Here is a 6,000-nt window from a genome sequence, read left to right on the forward strand (position 1 = left end):
TCACAGGGACCATTCCAGTGAGCATAGGGAGCTGCACTAGCTTTGAGATTTTGTATGTTCTTGCTAATATTTCAGTGATATTTCATTGTTCATGAGTGTCAGACACCATGACGCGAACTTCTTATATGTATTGTAGGGACATTTCATATAACCAAAACGCTAGAGAAATACCTTACAAAATAGTCTTTCTTCAAGTAGCCACACTATAAATATTCCTTAGTTATTGCAAATCTTCTAGCTTGTTATGTGATTTTTCGTTCGTATCTTCTCATGCTTATAGATGCTTACTTATAGCCTCTATGTTGTGCGCTTTCTATTCGTGTTACATAGGTCACTTCAAGAAAATAGACTGACCGGGAAAATTCCAGATGTGATTGGCCTTATGCGGGCTCTTGCTGTTCTATGAGTAGACCACAACATTTCAATCCATAGGTTCAGTAGTTTCTGTATGATTAGATAATGAATTCTTATATTCAAATTTTGATTCTCAGAGACCTGAGTGAGAACGAACTGGTAGGTCCTATTCCTTCGATCCTGGGCGATCTATCCTACATTGCCAAACTGTTAGTATCATCGGATAGACTTGCTTTTTCGCTGAGATTGTTTTCTTATCTTGAGCAAACTTACTAAAGTCATACCGCCGGTGGAGCTTGGGAACGAGTAAATTTAAAATTATGCTGTTCCCATTTGTGAGCAAAATGAGCCGCATCATGTTCTATTAATTTATTATACAACCATTTTGCTGCACCGTACACCCCAATATACCTTCGTTATATGATTCTTAGAGCATATCCAACAGCTTCTCCAAATTACGCTCTTTAAACACCGATATAGCTAACTCTCTATTTAATTTGGCTAGTCAAACCAACAAACTCTCTATTAGTTCTCTCCAAAATAACAATGGACCCACATGTCAGCCTCTACTCTTCTTCCCCTCTCTCTCTCTTCTCTTTCCTTCTTTTTCCCCTTTCCATGCCGCAAAATTGACGGCGCCATCGCCTGAGATGGACATGCCGAGCGGCGCTGGGCTTCCCGGCCCGACGCCGACGGGCACGCGGGGCGCGTCGAAGGAGAGCTCGGCCGCGAGGGAGCCACCGCCGGCGGCCGGTGCCAGCGGGACGCCCTCTCCAAACCCCGAGGCGCGAAGCACTAGCCCGCCCTCCCGCCCGCGAGCGCCAGGGACCTCGACGGACACCGCGTACCCTCCCGCCTCCGCCTCCGCCGCCGCCGTCCCCATCCTCCCCGGAGACGGCCACGTCCACCACGTCGTCGTCGTCGGTCCGGAAGCGGTAAAACGACCGCGCGGCGGGGGCGAGCTCGCGGCGGCGTGGCTGCTCCTCGTCGTTGCGCAGGAGGGGGAGGCGAGGTGGGGCTCGTGGAGGCGCGGTTGCTCCTCGTCGTTGCGCCGGAGGGGGAGGCGACGGGGGGCTCGCGGAGGCGCGGCTGCTCCTCGTCGTTGCGCCGAAGGGGGAGGCGCCGGTCTTCTCGCGGCGGAGGAGGAGGAGAAGGCGAGGAGGGAAGGGGTCATGGGGCTCGCCGGCGGCCACCGGCGCCGTCGCCGCGCCCTCGGTCACCACGCCGTTGCCGCGCCCTCGCCACCGATGCCCTCGCCACGTTGCGCGAAAAGTGAATGGGAGGTGATGGGATCCACGGATGGCAAGTGAATGGCACGTGGAGTAGGCTGGCCAAATTTGGCTAGCGAGGGAAGGAGTTTGGCTATTCTGGGATGGAGAGGCTGTTCGAGTATGATTTTTGTTTAAAATGGCTAAATTTTGGTTTGGAGAGTGTGATGGAGAGGCTGTTGGAGATGCTCTTATTAATCTTATGCATATGTTAGCGTGCGCAGCGTGGCACCGCGCTTAAACTTCTAGTATAACTAACAACTCTGGCCGTGTTTAGTTCTTTGGTCAAATTTTTTTTAAGTATACGGACACACATTTAAAGTATTAAACGTAGACTAATAACAAAACAAATCACACATTTAAAGTATTAAACGTAGACGAATCTATTAAGCCTAATTAATCTATCATTACCAAATATTTACTTTAGCACCATATTATCAAATCATTTAATGTTCTATGCATGTGTTGAAATATTTGATGTGACAGAATTTTTAGAAGTTTGAAGGTAACTAAACACGGCCTCTGTCAAAAACACACATTTTCTAAAGCACAATACATGTCAAGCCAACTCAACATTGAGCAAATAAATAAATTTGCTGCTACTCCAGACCTGCAGATTTTGCATGCTCGTAGAACCTGAAAACAAAAATGCAGTTTTTTTTTTCACATGCCAGAGAAGCAGGGGCCTACGGATGGGCTGGTGAAGGCTTCGAACACAAACCCGACAAGCACAACAGCGAAGTTGAGATCGAACTACGGATTCCCCGGTGAGCCAGGAGGTGGCGCAGGGTAAAGGACTCTTGGAGAACATCCTGAGCGCATCATAACGTGAGCCACTCCTAAAGTGTTCTCACTAACCGAGGACACTCATAGAGAAACTTAAGCTCGTAATTGAGGATATCCCTGGATGGGCTCCTCAAGATCTAAAGCAACCCGGTAGAGATACTCCTATACACAATGGGTGTCTTAGCCCACGAAGCCCCACTCATATTTTTACTTACCTATCCCTCTCTCGATTTTTTTTGCCGCCACTCCCTCTTCTCTTTTTCTTCGCCTCTCTCTCCGCCACCGCGCGCTTCTCCCTCTCACCGTCGCGCCGCTCTCTCTCCCTCTCTCCGCCGTCCTTCGCGTCTCCCTCTCGCCGCCAGACCGCTCTCTCTCCCTCTCGCCGCCGCCCCTCGCGTCTCCCTCTTGCCGCGCTGCTCTCTCTCTCCCTCTCGCCGCCGCCTCTCTTACTCGCCGTCGACGCCGGCGGCCGGAGGGGGCAGATCCGGCGCCGTCGTGGGCGGATCTGGCACCCCCGCAGCCAGATCAGCCAGGAGACCGTGGCGGGGCCGGCAGTGGCGGGCGCAGTGTCGGCGGAGGAGGCTGAGGCGCAGGCGGGGTTGTCTCCGGGTGTTGGTATTTCTTAACGATACTACTAGAAATATAATTCCCAGCAATGGCGCAGAAATACTTCTGGTATATTATGGTTATAGAGTTCATCCGCAAGCGCACGGATATACCATTGTAGCATTTCACCCGAGAGTATTCCAAGGGTATCGTATTTATTTTATCCCATGGGAAGATCATATAAAGAGAACTGGACTAATAATTTATATATTGCTTGTGATAATCATATTCTAAGTAGGGGTTAAGATAATCCAAGGGTAGAGTGACACACAAGCATAAACTACTCATTCTCATAATATATTATCTAAGCTAAGTGGAAAGAAAAGAGAAAGATAATCTATTCCTATACTTCTAATATACATAGTATCTAGTTACTCGATATACTAGCTAATACCCTCTATCCAATGCCCTCCTGGTACTTCGAAAAGCCACCCCTAACTGCCGAGTTCCTTACGGCAGCCCGTCATGACCATACAACCGGGGCTAAATACGGAGGAATACCCTCCTCAGGAAATTAACTTAGAATTATATACCGGCGTGGAGGAATACCCGTACTGAGCTGTCACCATCAGCGGCCCACCTCTCATCCGCAATATATAACCCCAAATAATGATATCCCGTAATCTAGACACCACGCCTAAACTACCAGATACTACTCTAATATCATCGTCATGACATAGAGTAATTGCATAAGCAAACATTATACCCGCACCAAAGCATCTCCCAGATAAGCTAGCCGTATATTCAGTATAACATGAACATAATGTAAAATAGGCATTCATAAATGTATTTAGAAGAGTATTCTAATAAAAGTACAAAGCTTACAAAAGAGAAGAGAAAAGCTGCTAGAGCCATACCCGAACTCTTCCGAAGGCTTCCGGACTCCTGATTTCTACTTTATTCCTATTCCACCAGCTAGATACTACTAAACTAAACTTGAGAGAAATGAGAGAGCTATTGCTTGAGGTGTGTGAGTGAAGTGAGAAGGTGAAGTCCTTAAATAGGCTGCCAATGACGGTTGTGGCGGTTGGAATGGTCGGAATTGCCCTCCAACCGTCATTGGCGAGTGATCCACGCCGTCCAGCCAAAACCTGGATCCAACGGCGCTAGGGGAGGTGCCGAACCTGGGGCTGGCCCAATCCAGCCCAATTTTGGCTGGTGGCCTCCTCTGTTGTTCTTCTCCGCAGACTTGTGAATTTTGGCCCAATTCATCGTATCAATTTTTAGTTCTTGGCCTATTCATACATAAGTCTGGTTCTCGACATCGTCCGATTGATTTATCGTTTCTGTTGATGTCGATTCTCCTTCACTTTATTGTCAATCTCTGCAAAAGGTTAGTATACCTAATACTAGTGGAATATTATTATTCTAACATATTTATGCATTGCAAGCATCACTAGTTCTCCTCTATTTTGGTAATATTGACGGTCGAAACTGATCGATAACGACCATCAACAAAACCCCCCAAGCTTGAACCTTTGCTCGTCCCGAGTGAAGGACGAAAGGAAACAAAGGTTTGGTTGTTGATCAGGAGTTGCTACTATGTTGCATATCTCGAAGATACAAGTGCAAGGTATATGTACTCTCTCTCAGATTAAATAATCTTTGGCACGGTGGCTTACCCTTACCCCTGATTCCCACGAGACACTGCTTCTCCTTGCCTTGGGCGGTTGAAAAACAGAACAGCAATTAGAGCACCAATCACCCAATATTCATTCAACTCTTTTTCCGAAAATTTTCAAATGATTTTTGCAAAGAAAACCAAGTTCCTCAAATGATCCACTCAGTCTCTCCAAGTGTATCAAAATGTATTCCTCACCAATTATTGCCTTTTTGATTCCTACTCTAAGGTTTTGATATGTGGAGCTCGGTAGGGATCAAACATGGCATACTTGCATTCACATTTATTACTAAGTCAAAAACTTAGACTAAAGCAGATAACTAAACATACTCAAGATCAAGATCGTGCAATGTGTGTGTGATATATGGTGAAAATGGTTTATGAAGGAAAATAAAGAAAATGCTTCTCCTTTGTGCTTACTTTCTTCTCCCAAAAATCCTTCTTTTATTGATTAGGAGAGGGCATGATTACATTTTTTTTTCAACATCATGCTCATGCTTGATGGAGCATAACTTTATTTTTTTTCATAACCATGCCTTTCCCTCCTTTCTCTTTTTTTTTTCAAAAGGATTTTTTTTCTTTTTAGGAGAAGAAAGCACATGAAAGCATGGAGAATTTATTTTGGTGGTAGTATGGAAATGGAATGGAATATTTGCTTAGCTCCCAGTGTAGGAGTTTAGCATGTGTATATATGTGGGTGTATGATCTTGATCATAGAGCATGAGAAGTATCTACACAAGTCACAAGAGTTTGACAAAGTTCAATGGAATGACAAGTAACCAAAATGTGTATGGTTTAATCATGATAGCACATTTTTGGCTCTGGCAGGAATTTATATAAAATGCGGAACTTTCAATTTTATCATTTTGAAAAACAAAATATCCGGAATTCAGGTCAAACTAGTATCAGGATCATAGCAACTCATATTTACTATCTCATATCTCGCAACAACTTAGACTTAGATCAGCAAGTACAGCTCATTTACCTCAGGTTCCCGATAATTATTGGCTACTTATATTTAACCTTTGAGAGAGTATTTACCAAGAACCCATATATAAGAGATATAAAACTGTCACGTCCCAAAACGACCCTAAAATATATCCTCTAAATTATGCCTAGAATAATTAAAATCCGTGTGAAAGCCTCCAACAATTAAAATGTGCAAAGTTAAAAGTCAAATAAGGCTTGGAGGATTTTTGTATATTTCCTAAAAGCCTAAAATGCGTAAATAAATTTTAGTGGAATTTTCAGAGCACAAATAATAATTATTAAGAAATAAACAAAGTTAAGATGGTTTTATAAAAAGAAAAACTCTAAAAAGTCCCCTTTCCCTCCCTCTCCCTCTTGGGCCGGCTCGGCCCATCT

The sequence above is a fragment of the Oryza sativa genome, chromosome 5 (assembly GCF_034140825.1).
Source record: "Oryza sativa Japonica Group chromosome 5, ASM3414082v1".
Lineage (NCBI taxonomy): Eukaryota > Viridiplantae > Streptophyta > Magnoliopsida > Poales > Poaceae > Oryza > Oryza sativa.